Below are 20,809 nucleotides of genomic sequence, written 5' to 3'. Positions count from 1 at the left end.
CAGCTTATAAATCATATGGTTAAAATGGCGATTGCTCTATTTCTTAGCTGCTAGCAAATATAGATCTTAAATGGTTACAAAGAAAATAAAGATAGAATATAGAAATAATGGTACCAAGTGACAGCTTAATCTTTAAAGAGCTCTAAGTCTATGTGTACACTTAAGACAAAGGACCACATCCAGGTACAATTTTTACCCCCTTCTGTGCCTCTCGACTCCAGCGGGTCAAGCCTGGGCCGGTCCCTCAATTCCTAGGAAAGACGAATATGAGGTGGGCGTCCCCGTGGAACCTCGGGAGGTCAAACACCTAACCCAACCAGCAGATAGATGGTAGATTGACGCTCAGAGTAAATGTGCTGCTGGACCCATCTTTATACCCATAGGGGCCCGTATCCTCTTTCTTATCTAAGATGCCAAATTGTACTGGTCCATTTCTGTGGCACCAGTTCTTACAAGAAAGTTTTAACTTAATTTACACTTGCAAGAGAGAGAACTAAATTGTGAGTACTAGACATTTTTTTACTGGGTGAGAGATTCCTCCCCCTGCGGACGGCTGTGTGTTCGTATCAATATGGGTTTTAGTCAAGGGCACTCCTTGGCAGCCTCTTGGTCAGCAATTGGCGTATCTCTGTTTACAGCCATTCATGGTCACAGCAGCATGCATATCCTGAGCCTCCTGCTCCAAGGTTTTTACTGCTCTGTGTGCCCTGCATGCTCCAGGAAAGCAAAGATGGATGTTACAGGGGGGTTCCTGTCTGGCTACACCCAGTGCCAAACCATTTAAAATCCATGTTCCCTAATGGCATATTCAGTTATTTCCTGGTTTCCTGATTCCTTTTTCTCTGGCCTTTTTGGTGCATTTTGAATCTAATCCTTAGATTAGAGGAGTGCACAGAATACATTTTTCTGTATCGTGTGTCAATACAGTGTCTTTATCACCCTTTGAAGTAGGAATAAGAGATCCTCCGGAAAAGGGCTTTATTCCGGAGGATCGTGCCAGTCTAGACGCTTTTTTCCGGCTTTTCCCCAAGCCGGAAAAAAAGCGGCGGCCATGTTTATTTAAATCCCGCGGGGGATATTTAAATCCCCCGCAGATTTCCCTATTCCAAAGTTGGAAATTAGCATGCCCCTTCCGGAGAAGGGGCCAGTGTAGATGTAGCCGCACAGAATACATTTGTCTGTATTGTGTGTCAATACAGCGTCTGTATCATGCTGTATCGGAATACATTTGTCTGTATCACGTGCACAGAATACATTTGTCTGTATCAGAATTCATTTGTCAGATCATTGCCTCTGTCATTATGCAGCCTTTGAACAATCCAGAAGGCGTCTGGACAATCTGCAGGGCATATTAGTGCAGAGGGGATTCTGTGTGGGACAGGAACAGGTGCTAATGGAGGCACTCAAACCTGCAATCTCATAGCCATAAGTGTAAGTAATTAGTCAAAATTTTCCTTTTGTTGTGCTCTGTCTCTCCCCCTAATCTGCAGCAACACTCTATGAACATGTTCACCTATTTCTCCTTACTCTGAGCAGCCGGTCTTCTCTTTCCATTTTTATTGCATCTTTGCCTTTTCTTACTTCCTCTGGTTCTTCTGGAACTCTGCCAACTTTTATTCTAGCAAATCTCCCATCAGTTCATGGGTCCTTGCTTCCAAAAATTTGATCCCTATTCCCAACAGCTCCTGCTGCCAGCTATTTGCCCTGGGGAAGTGAAAGGACCTTGAAATGGGAAAGAAGCAGCACATCATCATCATGCGACAAAGGATAATCCCCACTCCACAAAAGATGTTGCAGTAATTCAAACTCGAAAATGATACTTTTCAAATCAATGGGCCATATTCTATTCATACATCACTATATCAATTCAGGACCACCGCATATATCATTTTAAGATATACATCTACAATTCAGTTGATATTATTTCTATATCCCCTGCATTCTCTGGGGGCTTATGAGTGGTCTAGTTATTAGCTATGGCTTTTCAAGCTGGTCAGGAAGCTCCCAAGTAGAAGCATGAATGTCAATTCAAGTCAGTGAAGGATAGCCATCTATGTATGCTAAGAAGTATATCAATGCAAGGAAGTATTAGGGAAATGGCATGGTTTCTTCCCTGAATGGAAGCACATCAAGTCCATAACTTGTTTTAACTTCATACGCTAAGATGGAACCCCTTCCATCCATATATTGATAACAAACACACACCACAGCAAAAACTTACCCAGTCTCCAACACTTGCTCTGATGCAGATTCCCAAGCAGACTGCTCTCCAGAGACATCCCCAAACAACTCCTCCAAGTACAGACTGAAGATGTGGTATTTCTGATACATTATCATAATCCAAGCATGGGCAAAATATGGCCCACGGGCCAAATCCAGCCCTCCAAACCACCAGATCTGGCCCATGGAGACAGTGGGGAGCCCCAGGCAGGCTCCTCAGTGTTCCCCGCAGTCCTGCGCGCCATGCAGAAATGCAGCTGCAGGGCTCCATTTCTGTTTTAAAACTGGAGGGGAGGGGGAAAGTTTTAGGAGCCGCTCTGCCCCTAGCACATTCGCATTAGTCGGTTTGTGGCAGAAACCAGCCAATGGGAGCTGCTTGTTGGAATAACAGCAATCTAAGAAGAATCACACCTCCTCTCCTGGGCTCAGTTATTCATGAAGCACATGGCCAGCCAGGCAGGGAAACATTTTAAGCTCTGCAGTCAGGCAGGCTAAATTGGCAGCTGATAAGTGAGTCTCTTAGCCACAGCCTGCTTCTGGCACCACAGCCCTTTCCTGCCCCAACTCAATGCACCCAATCAACATACCCAAACCCTCTGTCCCCCTCCTACACCCATACTTCCCCCCTCCAAGATCACAGTTCCCTCCTACCATAGGTCACATCCCAAACCCCTACGGTCTAGTCCCCTGCCCTAGGTCACAACCGCCTGCTTCATCCCAACTCCCTCCCAGATACCAATCTCCTTCCTGCACCCCAGTCCCTTACCCCAAACTCCCTTCTTCACCCAACCTCCATCCCAGACCCCGCATCTCCATTAATATCATGGAAGAGTGCGGCCCTCGACCACTTTCCAAAATCTTGGAGTGACGCCGTCAAAAATTATTGCCCACCTTTGGCATAATTTCTTTGGTTACATTCTAGCCAGGTCACTTATTTTTCATCAAGTGGCTGGTTCTCCTCTGGAAATGCCTGGGATCACTGAATTATAAGGGTTCCATCTCCACTCCACAGCTCTTCATGCACTTTGTAGGCTCAGTGCTTAATATAGTTCCCCAGTTTAATGCTTCATAGAAGAGACATGAAGATGGGGAGTTCCAGAGGCACCATTATCATACTTGATATTGCAATATTCTGTCTTTAGCTGCTTGATTCATTAGGACTTGTTCTTCTGTCCAGTCAATGTTTCCAGCTGCTCACATATAGTTTTATAGCTAGTGGGGACAAGAGCACAAGAACTGAAGTCAAATGTCTTGCTTGCATCATGCCATAAACTAAGTAGAATCCTGCGATGTTCCTCTAGCCAGCTAGCAGCATACTCTATACAGAACTTCTTCTGAGCGCTGCCTATCCTAATACCTGTGAGCTTGGACTATTTTCAGCTGAGTAGTCTGTGTGGAAGTTAAATGCCAAGCAGCATTTTAGCTTCTATCTCCTGGCATAATTAATCCACCTCCCCAAGAGGCAGAAGATATACTGACAGGTAAACTCTCCTACTAATATAGCATTCTCTACAGTGGGACTTAGGTTGGAATACGTACATTGCTTAGGGATGTTGATTTAAGGTTGTTTGTAGTGTAGACCATAGTTAAATGACTTACACAAGGCCACAAAAATACTGGGGTCAAAATTCAAGAGCAGATCTGCCTAACATTTGGCTTTGGGGCATTTCTTTTAACCTAATAGATAGCAGCACGCTCCTGGCTTCCTGGGGTGTTGTCTGCACTTTCTATGCATTTCCATGCAGCTGTGGGGAATGCTGACATAATGAATCTTCACAATATACTGTGATATCACTACATAGTACATGGTACACCTGTGGAGGGAGGAGATAAACATCACAAGTGAGTTGCTATTGTACGTTTTCTCCACACAGTATGCTCTCTACTACAACCTTACATAAAGCTCATTCCCGTATGTGCTGGGGTAGTGCATTACAGCTGTCCAGTTTTACAGGAGGTTCAGTATACTGAAGCAGTATCAATGGAGAAGAGAGAGGTATTAAGCAAGAAGTTTTGCTTATACTAGGCAGTGTCACCTAGCCAATGGTGGCTCAAAGATGGACTGAGTAATAGAAGCAAAGAGACAAAGAGGAAAGACTGTATACAGATAGAACATACGCAGGTAATAAAATGCCAGGTGTGTCAAAAAGAGAAAGAGAGCAAAGAAAAGTATTTCTATGATTAAAGGATAGCCTAGTTATCATTGAAATGGAGACCCAGGATGGGAAGAAGCTTGAGTATTCCTAAATAGGAAGGGAGGCACAAATTTGCTTCAGGAAAAGGAAAAAGTTGAAGAGCTGGTGGACACTGGAGGGATGCAGGCACTAAAAAAATTGGTTGAAGAAAAGTGCAATTCACTTAGTAAATATATTTGGTTTTCATATACTTCCTGTTCTTTAAATCATAAAAAATACATTTGCTTTACTTTCAGAATCCTGTCTTCTCCTACATATAGCAATCGCCGTTCATATGGAAATGAAGAGACATGAGTAAGTTGGCAAAGGCTGTGATGGCAAGTGACTCTCAGGGAGCTGATGGGCGGGGGGGGGGCAGGGGAAGGGAAAGAGCGGTGAGAATATCTGGTGCTAACTCATTTATCTGTTTGCACTTGTTTACTTTACTATAAATTACTAAAAAAATGAGACTGATTAAACTAAGATTTTTAATACAATTTATTTTGAATAAATAACCATCCTACTTCAGTTATAAATATACCTTCTTATCCCCGCCCTAATGAAAGTCACTGAGTAGCTTTCATTGAACTTTAGACCAGGCATATAACATTTCCATTCTATGAAAGACATCTGCCTTGTACAATAAACTACAAGCATTTGTAGTCCATGAAATGATTGTCAGATTTCAAAAGGACCCATGTAAAAAGAACAAAAATAAACATACATTTTAACAGCCTTTTAAAAGACCCAAGAAATAAATCTTGTACTCTCCAACTTTCTTGTGTCATGTTAAAGAAAACAAATGGGGATAATGCCCCGAGGGACAGTGACAAGGGGATTTGAATAAGAGAAAGCAGAATAGAGATGAGTTCTCTTCTTCCAACAGGTCACAAAGGCTATGTCTAGACTGCAAGCCTCTTTCAAAAGAGGATATTTCGAAAGATACTTTTGAAAGAGCCTCTTTTGAAAGAGCGCATCTAGACTGCATGCAGAATTTCGAAAAAGCGGCTTGCTTTTTCGAAAGAAAGCACCCAGTGAGTCTGGATGCTCTCTTTCTAAAAAGCCTGTTTGCGGCTTTTCTTTCGACGGTGGTAAACCTAATTCCACGAGGAAGAACGCCTTCTTTCGAAAGTGCTCTTTCGAAAGAAGGCGTTCTTCCTCGTGGAATTAGGTTTACCACCGTCGAAAGAAAAGCCGCATTCTTTCGATTTAATTTCGAAAGAACGCGGCTGCAGTCTAGACGCAGGTGAAGTTTTTTCGAAAAAAGGCTACTTTTTTCGAAAAAACCCCTGAGTCTGGACACAGCCAAATAGGACAAATGCCGAACCCCACCAGCTAGCCAGATTTAATTAAAATATATAGTACTTACAGGTTTAACTGAACTTTTCCAACAAAAATGGATAGCATCTCCTCATGCTATGCAATGGCAGCTTCAAAAGACATTGTGCCCAAAGGAAACAGAATCCTTCTGAACATTCTGAGAAGTGGTACAATGTCTACAGGAGCAAGTAGAGCAGAGAAGGGGTTGGCCCCCTGGATTTTCTGCCTATCCTTGAACTGACAGAAACCTCAGGCTTTTCACTTTCTAAAGAAATCCTAGACCTGGTTTTGGATCATTAGACTAGTAGAACTCACTCTTACCCATAATCAAAGGACACTGTTTTGGTTTTACCTAAATTTCAGTAACTTTGTAGCCTATAGCATTTACTTTTCATTAGAATTTAAATTGTTAAAAGTTCAAACAGATTCCTACTTCTAATGAAACAAAATATTTAAAAGGTCCATGCTAGCCTTAGGAATATACAGTCTTCTTAATGGCAAGACATAATTTTATGTTTTTGCTGCCAAGAAAAAAAGATCAGCTAAGCAAGTCTATATTTAATTGCAAATGACCATAAATATGAACAGCCATAGGGCCTGCACAAACATTGATAGGTTTAATTAGATCTGGCTTCATAAAGGAGCTTTAAACTTCCATTATTTTCCTCCATAAACATCTGCTTCATTATTTCCTCCTTCCCCTCTCCCCATCATATAATAGATGTTTCTCTACAATGAAGAACTATACAGAAAAAAAGCTGATCAGTTACCAGCTAACCCTGAAAAACAGGCTCTAAGGGTACGTCTAGACTACATGCCTCTGGCGACAGAGGCATGTAGATTAGGCTACCCGGCATAGGAAAATGAAGCAGCGATTTAAATAATCGATGCTTCATTTAAATTTAAATGGCTGCCGCACTGAGCCAATCAGCTGTTGGCCGGCTCAGCACGGTAGTCTGGACACTCTGGTCGACATCAAAGGCATTTGTCGATCTCCCAGGTAAACCTCATCCCAGGAGGCATTCCTGGGAGGTCAACTGTGGAGCGTCCAGACTACCGTGCTGAGCTGACAAACAGCTGATCGGCTCAGCGCGGCAGCCATTTAAATTTAAATGAAGCGGCAATTATTTAAATCGCCGCTTCATTTTCCTATACTGGGTAGCCTAATCTACATGCCTCTGTTGCCAGAGGCATGTAATCTAGACGTACCCTAAGTGTTACATACAATGCGAGTATCATATATATAGTAGCCCAATGTCTATGAGTCTGTAATGCTGACATACATGGCCCCACCCCCTGGCCATGTATGTCAGCGTCCCATCCCCTTCCCCTCCCTCCGTGGCAGCTCGGCTGACTGTTGCGCCGCTCAGCTGGGCTGCGGCAGGGGAGCAAGTGGCGACAAGTGGCTGTTTGGGCTCCCCCGCGGCAGGAAGGGAAGGGGGGCGGGGCGGTGACATACATGGCCCTGCCCCCTGGCCGTGTATGTCACTGCCCCACTCCTCCTCCCCCGCGACAGCACTCATCTGAGCGCCATGGCGGGAGGGGTAGGAGGAGAGGGTGGGGACAGACGGAGGGGGGAGAGAGGCAGGAGGAGGAGAAGAGAAAGAAAGAGACGGAGAGAGAGACAGAAGGCGAGAAAGGTAGGAGGTGGAGGAGAGCTGAGAGAGAGACGGGGAAGCAGTAGGAGGAGAGAGACCGGAGGCTCAGGAGAGAAGACCAACGTGGAAGAGAGACCTGAAAATCCCATCTTATGATGGCCTAATTGTCTAGTTTATTTAAGAAAAGGTAAGCCAACCATTTCACAAAGAAACTGAAAATATCACTGTCTAGTGGACATTCCCTTAGTCATCATGCCAATTATTATGGAAATTTACTAAAGAGATTCATTCAGGAATCACATTAGAAAATACCTTATTTGAACTTTAATACTTGATAATGCTTAACCCTTGTTCAAGTCTTCTCATCTTCAAAGCACTATACAAACATTGTTATGTGTGTGCTGAATCAGTCTTGACTATAATCTGTCTTTTTTCCTCATATTATCAAAGTATACATTTTCAGTTCTGATATCAAAGTAAAGACTCCATTATTGTCAGTATAAGCCACACCATTCATTATTTATTTCTTAGCAGTGTCTCAGTTTAACGTCAGAAGGGACCATTAGATCAACTAGTCTGACCTGTGTATCACAGTCCATTAAATTTCACCCACATATTCCTATGTTAAGCCCAAAGACTTTAAAATAAAACATTTCAGTCCTCAGAAAAGTGAACAGTGCACCATGGATAGAAAACCAGAAACCAAGTTGGCACCGATGTTCAGGAGCCTATAATGTGGGAGAAATGATTAGGTGAGCCCAGCACACGCCTACCACAGGCCACAAAGGGCAGCAAAAAACCACCACCCTAAAGATCCCTTTAATTCTGACCTGAGGGAAAAATTCTTTCCCAACCAAGAATCCAGAGATTAATATGCCCCTGAGCTTGTGAGCAAGACACCAGCCAGGCAAATAGGAAGGATTCTCAGTATCAGCTCAGAGCAGTGGTTCACCTCCAGCAGCAGCCTTGCTCTGAAGCATCAGAGATTGGTAGCTAACCACCACCTGCCACCTAACAAACTCCAGACAATACAGATCTAGTGAACTGTGCTTCGGCAGGGTGCCTCCCCCCCCCCCCCTCCCAAACTCAGGCAAGCAGCAGGCTGAAAACATGAAGCCAGAAGCTTAACTGGAATAATTGGTTTAAAGCAGATGTGCACGTGTTACAACAATGTCGCCAGCCAAACACGCAGTCCAGTTCTCATGACGGCTCATAAAGAGGGGCAGGTGGCACTGAACAGGTGATTTGCAGATTAACAGACTCCAAAACCAAACACGGTTACCATGATCAACCAGATAAATCTCCTGCACACAGCAGCCACAAAGTTTAATTCAGAAGATGATTGAAAATATATATTTTGAAAACAAGGTTAGATATCTTTTAAGAGCCCAAGCAATCATGAATCCACCATCTCTTGGGTGTGGTGTTCCAATGTTCAATCATCCAAACAGCTAGGAAATTGTGTCTTAAATCAAGGTTCAGTTTACCCAACTTCAACATTTAGATCCTGGAACTTGTTTTGCCTTTGGCAACAGGATTGAAATGCCCCTCATTATAGCTTTTCCTGCTTCCCATCTGTAAGAATGAATACATAGTCAACAGTCGTTTCTTCTCCTACTGATCAAAAAGGTGGAGACATTTTACACATGGTAAGACTTGTTTTCCATTCCCTGGGTTATTTTGAGGGGAGGCTCCTTTCATATTTCTTTTTTGAAGTGAGGACATCATAAGCAGACACAGCTTGTTAGCTGTCTTATTAGTATGGTGTAACGGAGATAAACTGACCTCCCTTTGCATACATTCAAGCTCATAGCCAGCATTTTTACCATAGCCTGGCACTTATTGCTCATATTGAGATGACTATCTAGGAAGAGCTCTAAATCCCTCTCTGCTAGGTATCCTGGAAAAGCTCTGCCGTGACCAAGGAATGCATTTGCTTTTCTGAAATTTTTTTTGGAAAAGCAGATTTTTTTTTTGGCATCCCCATAAACCTCGTTTTATGAAAAAGAAGAGCTGTTCCAAAAGAGGGTTTTTCCCAACATTTGGCCCCGTGTAGAGGGGCCAAATGTTGGAAAACCCTCTTTGGAAAGAAAAGCAGAAAAAGAATACGCAAATTATGAACTGCAATTTGTGTATCTTTTTCCGCTTTTCTTTGTAGCGTAGATATAGCCTTTGAGTTTTTACTTTCTAAGACCTTGTTCCATCCTTTAGGTACCGTCTTAGTTCCTATATGTATTTCCTTCCATTTAACTTTATTAAAGCTATTGCACACATCATTTAATGCAAATACAAACAAAATATCTGTATATTCCATATGATTTGCTGTAAATACTATGGCTGTGTCTACACTGGGCCACTTATTCCGGAAAAGCATCTGCTTTTCCGGAATAACTTGCCAGCTGTCTACACTGGCCGCTTGCTTTTCCGGAAAAGCAATGACGATCTACTGTAAAATTGTCAGTGTTTTTCCGGAAAAACTATGCTGCTCTCGTTCGGGCAAAAGTCCTTTTCCAGAAAAACTGTTCCGGAAAAGGGCCAGTATAGACAGCACAGTAGTCTTTTCTGCAAAAAAGCCCCGATCACGAAAATGACGATTGCGGCTTTTTTGCGGAAAAGCGCGTATACATTGGCCATGGACGCTTTTCCGGAAAAAGTGCTTTTCCAGAAAAGCATCCTGCCAATATAGACGCGCTTTTTCCGGAAATACTTATAACGGAAAACTGTTCCATTTTAAGCATTTCCAGAAAAGGGTGCCAGCGCAGACGTAGCCTTTGAGTAAAATCCTGTTACCATTAAAGTCAATTGTAAAAGCTCTGGTTGATACTACTGGTGTCAGGATTTCATCAAATGAGTCTAATTCTGCAGCCTTAATTCATACAAGTAATCTTTATGTAAATCTCATGGCTTCCACTTATGAGAAAAAGTCCTATTTGCACTCATTTGTTTTCATGGCATATATTTATGGCCCAATCTTGTTTTCCACGGAGTTGATCAGGGTATTCTAAATTGTCCGTTGGAGCACTGATCTGAATAACTGTAGTACACTTTAAGGCAGTATGGTTAGTATTTCCAAAGATCATAAGAAAGTAAGGCAGTAGGCACCCAGATTCCATTGAAATTGAGCATGTGGGGCATGGATTTCAGATGCATCTTAATTGCTTTAATCCTCCCCCTCCAACATGGATCTACCCCCATCACTGACCTGGGTCTTCCACCTCCCCCATCCTTTTTGAGAGGCAGACCCATGCCCACTTCTGTTACGTAACTGAGCTGGCCTGCTTTCCTTTTGAGCTTCTCCTTCAATTTATACATGCCTTTTAGCTGTGGAGTAGTGGGGTCTGCCTAGATCCAGAGCAGCTGCTTCTTCTTTACCAGTGCATGGTTTTATATAACCCATCACAGGAACCCATAACTACATGGCATTTATTAGGAAAATGCAGTCTTTATAAAACCACTCATTGTACTATACATAGCATTTAACATATCAAATAGACTGAAGAGAAAGTCTTAGTTCCCACCTGTAAAGGTAAAGGGACTACTCATATGCTTAAAATTATTCAGTGTGTTTAGTTATTTACTATGGACTGGATTCCATAAATAAAAATTTGTCAATTTTGCAAATTTTTGCAAAACACTGTGAAAAATATTGTTATTTAGGGACAAAAATATACTTGTATTATGCTTTGGTGATAAGTTTCATTATGGTCCTTTACATCTTTAAGTGTTGTCATTTGATTAGAGATAGCTGAGTCTTCAGCACATACCATAAAAAGTAATCTTGAGGGGGTAGCCAAGTTAGTCTGTAAATACAACATGTAGATGATGTTAGAATTGTTTTTGAGGCTTTTGTAGTATTGCATTCTGGCTGACTGAGATTGTAACTTATATGATGTTGTTTGCTGACAATATCAGCTCGAGTATATTTGCGGAAGCAGTCCATATAGAAGCCAAGACTCATTACGACCGTTAGCAGGGGTCCACATAGAAGCCTTCCTCTTTGGTGGGGGAAGGAGTAAGATCAGCGTGTTTAATTCTTATGCAAATAGTATGAACAGGGACATCCGCTGGCTCACACATTACCTTCTACATCCTAATGACTTAATCAACCAACCAATGGAGGTGCTAATTGTTCTTATCAGCTTCTTGTAACTATTTTAACCTTCTACTCACTGTCTCTCTCTCTCTCTCTATTTTTTTCTTTCCCCCTCCTTTTTTCCTCTTTATTTACTCCTTCCCCGCCTCCCCGCTTATTTATTCTTGGATCTGGACTTCTGATAATCCAGTCATCTGAAGAAGCGGGTTGCACCCATGAAAGCTCATGATACCAGCTACATGTTTTGTTAATCTTTAAGGTGCTACTAGTCTACTTGTTGTTTTTTGTTTTTCATAAAAAGTACGATTAGAAAAAAAATTCAGTAATTTTGAATTGTCACTTACAGGTTAAGTACCAAACTTGCCATCATCAGGGTTTTTTCCCATAGGGAATATTATGGAATTTTAGTTGCAGTTTACATACTCTTCTCTCAGAGGAGAACAATCTATTCAGCTGCTTATACCATTGTTGTAATTCAATGCTCAGCAGCTGTTCAACTCATTTGCATCATACTAGGGTTCTTTGTTCCTGAGTATACTGATGCAATCTGTGGTAGATTTAGTTCTTCACAGGGAGCAGTGAGACTCAGGCCATGTCTACACTACCAAAACTTAAGAAGTAGTGTGCACAGCACTATGCTGTTGAGAGAGCTTCTGTCAACATAGCTACTGCCATTCATTAAGTCGGTATTATTATGTCAATGGAAACACTTTCCCCTAACAGCATAGAGCGACTATGATATTTCTTACTCTATGCAGGTTGGATTTCCCTGGCCTGGCATCCTCAGGACCTGACTGGTCCCAGATGAAGGATCTTGCCTGATCTGGCAAAGTCATTTCTCCTGTCCCCTTAACTCCCCTGGCAGCCCAACTGAGCCATGTGCTGGGCTTCCCTCAGGGCCACATGAGGCTCCCACTCCCACCCTTTGCAGTGCACTGGGACTCTGATCCTGGAACATCTGTGGCCCTCCCATACCTTGTCAAGGTATCTGTCTTACAAAAACACCATAGAAGAGCTGTTAAGATTTAAGTGACCATAAAATTTCTAACAAGCACCTTGCCAAGGCTTCAATGAATGTTTGTTCCATGTTGTACACTTTTTTACATCAATTGCTGTAGAGCCACTCATTTAGCAGATCTTGCTCAGCTCAATAACTACCTTTCCATGAGATAATTTCAACAGCCATTTGCTTTGAAGTGTAGATGTCCCTTATAGAACATTTCTTCTTTTATAGCAATGGTTTTCAATAGAAGAGTCATACACTTTCATTCCAAACATAAAAAATAAATTTTAGTGTAAGCAAGGCTTTAATTAGAGACTGGAAATACACTTTCTGGAACAATGCCCTATAAACTGAATGAGCTGTTATGGCCGTTTGGTAAATTATTCATGTATCTACATTTCAAGATGAGTGAGCATGTAGCATAGCTAACAGCAATAGCTAACAGCATAGGTCATAAAATTATTAGATAGAACCTTGCACAGGAATGACAGAGGAATACCTACCTGAAAATGCAACCAACACAACATGCTGCCTTTGTTGCCTGAACTGTGGTGATGAGTTTGAAGCTTATCTGCTTTCACAAGCCCAAAGGGATTTTATAAGGAAAAAAAAAAGCAAATATATGATGTATCCTGAAAATACTTTTGGGAAACATTTCTATTCTAAGTTAATAGTCTATGAAAAAAGTGTACTGTTACAAAGTTTATAAAAGTGGTCAAAGATTTGCCATGGAAAACTTCAAATCAGAAAATAGAGTTTTAGCAAAACTTGAAAATTGTTTGGAAACAGTAAGAAGGGCAGGGAATTATTTACTTTTCCACCATTTCAAGATTTCCCAATGGAAAAACCAAAATTTCCCAACAGAAAAGAGACCTAGAGAAATCTTCACAGAAAAATCTTGCTTTTCTGGCTAGGTCTCAAAATGTATATTGCAAAATGTAGCTTATGATACCCCCAGAGTAGACTCCAGATATAATGAGACAAACAGATGTAAAATAAGATTATAGAATGGGAATGTAAATAGGTTAGACAACAATGAGGGAGATAGTCATTGTTTGTGGGATTTAGTTTATTAAATTCTACTTCAGTGAATTTTATTGAGGTTCATATTTGTTCAAGTTTGAAAAGCAAAGAAAGATCTTGTCAAACAAATTTAAAGTTTGTGATAACTTGCATTTTTAACAGATGTCAGTTAATACATATAATTTATAGCCTTTAGCCTCCTATGTCTTCTTCACATTATTGGAAACAAGTGAACTTTTCATTTAACCTAGGTACCAAATGCTTGCTATTGAATCTTTGCTCAGCCATTTCATCATATTCTTCCTGAACCCCTGTTTGCAAGTTGCAAAAATTGGGGTATTGATGTTTCAGCCTCAGAACTTTGCTTTCTTGCCAAAAGAGCCAAAGACTAGTTGGAACAAACAAGTGTTTTCTTTACACAATGAGTGGTCTAGAAACATTATACAAGTTAAAACAACAACAAACATTACAATAAAGTACATTCTTTGAGAAGGCTGCTATTCAGTTGGATTATTAAATACTTCAATTATTTTTCTAGTTTTTTAAATAGAAGCGAGAAATATATTTGGGGAAAAAATCTTGATATTTTGTAGTCAGATAATGAATTAATTTTACTCATTGACGGCAATTTAGTGTCTGCAAGTGTCACTGCATTGCTCCTTTAATTCTTTGAACAGAATGAATTTCTGAAGTTGTACGTTTAACATTCTCTGATCATGCATACACAGCTCCATAATTTGGGTTCTGAATTTCAATTCACAGTAACTAAAGGAAAAGTGATATTTCTACTCTACACTATCTGTTAATTTTCATTGAGTCTGACTCCAAAATGGTGGAGGAATTTGAATATAGAAAGCAATGTTAATATATTTCAGATGTGTCTGTTATGGTAGGACTACAGTACTAGCTCTGACTGTTAGTATCATTGTACTACCATATCTGTTGGATTCTTCATTAATGGCTCCAAGATCACATCCTCTTTGTGCATCTCCATTCCAATTACCCTCCTGTAAGATGCTCTTCTCCTCCACTCTCCTGCCAACAATTTCCCACTTATCTTGTTTTGGAAGGTGGATATTAGCCTTCCATATGATCTACACACAAATTAATAAGGTGTATCAAAGTTAAATGGGCTGTGGCTGTCTCATCTTCCAAAATGGAGCATAAATATAATGGGACTTTCAGGGCATGAATCACATTTATACTAAAGCCTCTTCATACCAGTTGGGCAGTAAGAAATGGTCATAGTAGCTGTGTAAATGTAGCATGCTACCACCTCAGGGCACCTTGGCACCGGCAGAGTAAAATAAAAGGGAGCTTCATAAAAAAATTAGAAATGGACCCAATATCTGCCCACATTGAAAAAAAAGTCTGTTGTAATCAATTCCCCCACCTTATATTAATGAAAACACCATTCTAGCCACCACGCACGTAGAGGCTCTCTACATAAACATCCCCCACACAGATGGAATACAAGCTATGAGGAACAGTATCCCTGATGATGCCACAGCACAACTGGTGGCTGAGCTCTGTGACTATCCTCATACACACACAATTATTTCAAATTTGGTGATAATATATACCTCTAGACCAGTGGCACCGCTATGGGCACCCGCATGGCCCCACAATATGCCAACATTTTTATGGCTGACCTAGAACAACACTTCCTCAGCTCTTGTCCACTCACGTAGCTACATTGATGACATCTTCATCACCTGAACCCATGGGAAGGAACTTGGGAAGAATTCCACCACGATTTCAACAACTTCCACCCCACCATCTACCTCAGCCTGGGCCAGTCTACACGGGAGGTCCACTTCCAGGATACCACAGTACAAATAAGTGACGGTCACATAACCACCACCCTATCCCAAAAACCTACCGACCGCTATGCCTACCTTCATGCCTCCAGCTTCCATCCTGGACACACCACATGATCCATTGTCTACAGCCAAGCACTGAGGTACAACCGCATTTGCTCCAGCCCCTCAGACAGAGACCAACACCTACAAGATCTTCAACAAGCATTCTTGAAACTTCGATACCCACATGAGGAAGTAAGGAAAAAGATCAACAGAGCCAGATGTGTACCCAGAAGCCTCCTGCTCTGGGACAAGCCCAAAAAAGAAACCAACAGAACATCAGTGGCCATCACCTACAGTCCTCAGCTAAAACCTCTCCAATGCATCATCAGTGATCTACAACCCATCCTGGACAACAATACCTCAATTTCACAGGCCTTGGGAGGCAGGCCAGTCCTCGCCCACAGACAACCCGCCAACCTGAAGCAAATTCTCACCAGCAACTGTACATCACACCACAGTAACTAACTCAGGAACCAAACCCTGCAACAAACGACGGTGCCAACTCTGCCCACATATCTACACCGGCGACACCATCACAGGACCTAATCAGATCAGCCACACCACCACTGGCTCATTCACCTGCACATCTACCAATGTAATATACGCCATCATGTGCCAGCAATGCCCCTCTGCTATATACATTGGCCAAACTGGACAGTGCCACACAAAAGAATAAATGGACACAAATCAGATATCAGGAATGGCAATATAAAAAAAACCTGTAGAACACTTCAGTCTCCTTGGACACAAAATAGCAGATTTAAAGGTAGCCATCCTGCAGCAAAAAAACTTCAGGACCAGACTTGAGAGAAACTGCTCAGTTGCAGTTCATCTGCAAATTTGACACCATCAGCTCAGGATTAAACAAAGACTGTGAATGGCTAGCCAATTACAAAAGCAGTTTCTCCTTTCTTGGTGTTCACACCTCCAGATCAGCTGCTAGAAGTAGGCTTCATCCTCCCTGATTGAATTTACCTTGGTATCTCTAGCCTGAGTCTTGCCTGCATATTTATACCTGACTCTGGAAATTTCCTCTACATTCGTCTGACCAAGTGGGTCTTTGCCCACGAAAGCTTATGCTCCAATACATCTGTTAGTCTGTAAGGTGCTACAGGACTCCTTGTCACTTTTACACAGCACCTGAAACTCAAAATAAGATACGCAATTTGAGCTACGCGAATTGTATATCTTATGTTGAATCTATTTCAAAATAGTTTATTTTAAAATTTGGCGCATTTACACAGTGCCAAATTTTGAAATAACATGCTATTTCGAGCCATCCCTTATCCCTTGTGCAATGAGGGATACCAGGATGGCAAAATAGCTCTCCCATTATTTCGAAAAATATTTTGTGTAGACCTGGGGTAGCTATTTTGGGATTCCTCTCATATCCTGAAAGGAAGACATACCCTGAGTGTAGGACTATGTGCATTGTAATACTCTAAAATGAAATTAATGTTTCCTTTTATTTTGTTCTTTCTTTCCTAGGATTACCTGAAAACATGATTTCAGGTAGGTCGGAGGGTTCATGTTTTTGGATGCCTGGTAGTGCACATTGCCTTTTGTGAGTGATTCAGCTTGAGTGACTCAACCAATAAAATTACTCTCCTTCGGTATGCTATTAATTGCTGAAGCTATTTGCAACAGCACGTCTTGTAAGACATAACCCTTTGCTTGTGCAATGAATAGGGAACTGATGGGGCCAGGTCTTTTCCTCCAGATAAGGTGTATGTTTTTAATAGCAGTGAGATAAATGCAAATTACCCCTCTCTGTAAAATCTTAGGGGAGACAAGGCACAGGGTAGTTCACCTGGATATAGATAGGCCAGGTCAACAACACTATACCATACACAGAGTTGATAGTCTTCTGGAGGAATTTTTTGAGCAATACAAGATGTGCCTTTCCTCGGGGAATGCATGTTTAGTGCATACAAAATGTATCAACAGTAGCACAGTACTAAATATGGAAACCAAGTCTCTTTCAAGGCATTATTACCTGACCACATGCACTCTTCTTTCAGTTTTCTATTGGGGTTCGTCTACATTGGCCCCTTTTCTGGAAGGGGCATGAAGTAGGAATAAGAGATCCTCCGGAAAAGGGCTTTTTTCCAGAGGATCGGGCCGGATCGGGGCCAGTGTAGACGCTCTTTTCCTGCTTTTCTAAAAGCCGGAAAAAAGCGGTGGACATTTTTATTTAAATGCCGCGGGGGATATTTAAATCCCCCGCGGATTTCCCTATTACGATCTGAAAAATTAGCATGCCCCTTCCGGAAAAGGGGCCAATGTAGACGTAGCGTTTGATGTTTACAGTAAGGAGTTTAAAAAAAAATCAAACTTCATGCCAATATGACATTGGCTAGTGATAAGGCATCTTAATATTGATATGCTGGAAGGTGCGTGGTTCACAGTAAGTGCCTCTTCTAATTGTGGGAAATCACTAGACTTGCAAAAATTAGTGGATGTGATAGCCACCTTCCAATTAGGTTAAATGAGCAATCAGTTAAATCCCCTTAGATGACCTCTAGCTGAAAAAAATAAAAATAAAAGCCACCACTCAACTCACAGGTTTTCAAGGGAGTCTGAATGGGGGCTGAGTATTTTTTGGTGGAGCTATATATGTCTCTAAATAAGAAGCAGACAGAAACAAGCAGAAAGCCAGGAGACAAAAGTCAGGTGCTGACAAAAATAGCCTAAAGGGAAAGTTAAGAGAGCTTTTTGGGTAGAATGCTGTCTGGAAAGAGCCCTGGAATTCTGAGCAAGAATACAGTCCTGTTTAATTCTTACTTATCTTCAGGGAAGAAAAACTTTGCATATATTCATTGTAAAGAAGTAGGATCGCATCAAAGTATCACCCAAAAAAAATCACTGGTTTCTCCTCTTAATAAAAGCAACCCTCGAGGCCCTGAATATTGGTTAAGCACTCGGTCTAAAATTATATTAAAAAAATCTTTGAAAATTAAATGTAATTTAATGTTTATATTGATTCATGCTATTTGATTTGCAAGTTTGATATATCTAATTTGAAGCTTAGTTCACAAAGAAGGAGTAAAGAGTGACAGTACTTCTGTCTGAAATAAAAGATTTTACAATACTGAAGTTGTGACAGATACCTTTTTAGCCAGCCATAGAACTTGAACCAAGGACCTGCTAAGACCATGAGGTCAAGCTAAGAGCAGAAATATGCATATCCACAGTGAGCTGGACTTGTAGCCAGACATACAACACCGAATAGTGGGCTAATCAGTTGCTATGCCATTTTAGATTTGCTAAGGGTGAAAATTTCATTCCTATTTTGTAGCATTTCTTGGAGATGGTTTCTGTGTGTGCTAACTTCCACTGGGTGAAGGAATTGAGGCTTAATACAAAGAGCTGATTTTCTCTTTCCGTAATTTTATGCTGAACAATTGAGACAAATGATGGAGAAAAAAATAAGGTAAAACTCTGGTCCTAATTAAGTTGAAGGCAAAACTCCCATTGACTTTAATGGAGTCAGGAATTTACCCTTAGAATTTATCTTACTAGTATTATATCCCTACCATCTTCAATATATACCTCCTAGGTATATATAGACCTTGTTATATTGTGTGATATTACTGGAAAAGAATTGAGTTTATAGGAACTCCCATATTAAGTGTAAAAATGTACCTACTTAATGTGACATAGTACTTGGAATTCTCTAAAATTAGAAAGAAAAAAATCTATTGTTACATTTGAGGCAATATTTTAAATCTTGTTATTACTGGTATCAGCAGATAGAATTTTAGTACTGAGACAAATATTCCCTCACTTTTCTAGTTTGGTGTCTTGACCTATATTTTTCTTTCATTTTCCCTTCAAGAATACATTAAATTCTGTTTGAGTGTTTGGCAAATTTTAGATAGAAAAATGTGGTATCAATATGCTATTATTAATATAATCATGCTCACTGGAGTTGCATTATTATTTACTCTAACATTTCTATACACATGGTTAGCGTTCAAATTATATTCATCTTGCATATAGTTGGGTCAAAGTTAATTTGTTTTTGTAACCATCCTATAGATAGCATAGGAGTACAGTCTGTATATCCTGTCAGAACTGAAACCAGATACCTATTGCACAAACTGCAAATCAGACATTGCCCCGGGAGACTCTCCTTCAGCTTATGCCTGATTCTCAGTTTCATTATCCAGATTTTAGGGTAGCTTTTTTTCATTGAACAGTGCAAATAAAGGTTTAATTATGATATGTTGAAATAATCATAGCTCATAATTAAATATTTACTCAATTTCTGTGCTAATCTAGTCAATATATACTGGCAAGACTTAAATTCAGCCAGAACCCACTGAAGTGGAACTGTGATAAATATTTTCCAACCTGGAAGCCCCCCATCCTCAGCATGTGTGCACTGATCTCTAACTCCCCCACTAGGGCTAAAACCCAGAGCACCAAATGGGGAAGAGGTTTGCTTCTCAAAATAACCTTTGAGAATTTAAACCCTGTGTACTGGGAACAAATTTTTGCTTCAGCTCAGCAAAAGTATCATAATGAGCTTCCAGCTAAGCAAGGGACTGGATTGGAAGTGGGAATGAATTGAGTAAGGAAAGTGAAACAATGTATTCTGTGGTGGTGGGAGGGGGGGGGGGGTTGCTGCCTACTACATTGATTTATTTAAAAATCAGATTAGTCATGCATAATTGATATAGAGAAAGCACACATAAATAGTAAGTACTGTTACTTTGACCTGTTATCTCACTTCATATTGAAAATACCTAGTACCACATTATTGTTTTAGTTTCTAAGGGCTGGCTTGTGACTTTTGCTACAATAATGGAGTTAGGAATAGTGCATAATTGCACATAAGTAGAACTGGTCCAACTGGTCTGCCCACTCCCCCAATATCTGCACTGGAGTAGGAATAGTGACCCTGAAGAAACTATTAATCTGCATCCTACAAATACAGGCAGCTCATACTGCAACTTTATTATAAATGTAGCCTATATAAGGGAGTAAGGGAGTGCTTTATTGATTTTACTCCCATGCATGTGAGCACAACAAAGGTTGTACTGGTGTTAAAATTTAATCCCCCCCCCCACATTAATACATTTGACTTTTTAGATTCTTTCTATAGAGAGTACATAGAACAGTGGACAGAGATACAGTAGACTTGTATTCTATTCCTGTCTCTGCCACTAGCCTGTTGGTTGACTTTAGGCAAGTCACTTTACATATGTGCCATCTGTAAATTGGAAATAGTGATACTAATTTTTTTGCAAAGCACTTAGAGACGTGCTGTTGAAAAGAGCTATAGAAGAGATGGGCATTTATTGTATATATAATTCCTAAGTCATTTGGAATGGGTCCTCAGTTGTTATAAATCAACCAAGATCTATTTATGTCAGTTCACAGCTGCTTAGGATCTGTAGCTTTTATATTTTGGGAAGCTCGTTTAAGGGCAGATGGTGACCATTTTTTCTTCTTTATGTTAGTTGCATTGACTTATATAGATGAACAGGTTCTTAATTTATATGACG

The 20,809-nt window shown here is 40.8% G+C and overlaps 1 long non-coding RNA gene across 1 annotated transcript in view; it reads left to right on the top strand.

The window, feature by feature from the left end:
• The window catches only part of LOC142829615 (uncharacterized), a 129,130-nt gene extending 124,382 nt beyond the window's left edge, over positions 1–4,748 (top strand). Inside the window, exons 3-4 of the long non-coding RNA XR_016349445.1 lie at positions 1,308–1,431; positions 4,652–4,748. This is a non-coding gene — a long non-coding RNA (uncharacterized LOC142829615). The remainder of the gene's footprint in view (positions 1–1,307; positions 1,432–4,651) is intronic.
• The last annotated feature ends 16,061 nt before the right edge of the window (positions 4,749–20,809 follow it).

The sequence above is a fragment of the Pelodiscus sinensis genome, chromosome 4 (genome assembly GCF_052426305.1).
Source record: "Pelodiscus sinensis isolate ZL-2025 chromosome 4, ASM5242630v1, whole genome shotgun sequence".
Lineage (NCBI taxonomy): Eukaryota > Metazoa > Chordata > Testudines > Trionychidae > Pelodiscus > Pelodiscus sinensis.
Note: the sequence above shows the minus strand (reverse complement) of the source record. Positions and strands in the feature narration are given on the sequence as shown.